Here is a 1,099-nt window from a genome sequence, read left to right as displayed (position 1 = left end):
AATAAAGATTCACGAAATCTAAGAAAAATAGGAAGAATATTGAATATTGCAATAAAATTAATATGATAATATTTCCTGAAAATAGTTGATAACAGTATATGTTATCAGATATCATTGTTAGCCATAACAACAAAACATCGCTACTAGACGCGATATTAGACGAACACTTAAGTTTTGCACTCGGGTGTGTCTGCATGTACAGGTAGTAATTATGGTAATGCGGTAAGTTAGTAGATGTTTTCTACGTTGTTCTCACCGATTTGTTTTCTATATTTCATCATGTGTTTTAACGTAAAGAACATGAAAAAAAAAGTACATTTTATTTCTTCGGATTTTTTAAACACATATTAAAGCATTTAATTACGATAAAAATTAATATGATAATAATTCCTGAAACAAGTTGATCACTTACACTGTTATCAGATAAAATATGTCATATCATTGTTAGCCATAACAACAAAATATCGCTACTAGATGCGATATAAGACGAACCCTGAAGTTTTGCACCCGGGTGTGTCTATACTATGTATGGGTAGTAATTATGGTAATACGGTAAGTAAGTAGGCGTATTCTACGTTGCTCTCACTGATTTATTAGAAAAAATAACTTGTACACTTATGTCACAGTCAAAAAATAATGCCTCTTAATTTAGACTTACTTCCAGTTCTCAAATCAAGAGCGTAGAACTCTAAGTACAACTTTTGTGTGTCAATTCCAGTACGTTTTAATAAACAATAATCCTAATGCCAAGTCGCGTCTGTGAATCTTTCCCTGAGATTAGAGATGGGAGAATACCAGCGACAGTCTAAATAAAGTCGCATAGGAACAACACGAGGTGGTGCCTACCAACATTAGCTGAACACACTAATTTAAGACTGATAAAAAAATTAAAATAAATTTTCACGTAAATATTGCTATGAATTTATGTTTAATAAAATTAATTGCAAAACATCAATTAAAAATATGTATTTAAATATATTAAACTATCTATCATTAAATATGTTTATAGATTTATATTTTCCGGAAATCTAACGTAATCACTAATACCTCCCGCGTACCCCGCCCTGCATTGTCGCAGCATATACTTAAGCAGTTGTTC

This window comes from Pieris napi, chromosome 6 (assembly GCF_905475465.1).
Source record: "Pieris napi chromosome 6, ilPieNapi1.2, whole genome shotgun sequence".
Classification (NCBI taxonomy): domain Eukaryota; kingdom Metazoa; phylum Arthropoda; class Insecta; order Lepidoptera; family Pieridae; genus Pieris; species Pieris napi.
Note: the sequence above shows the minus strand (reverse complement) of the source record.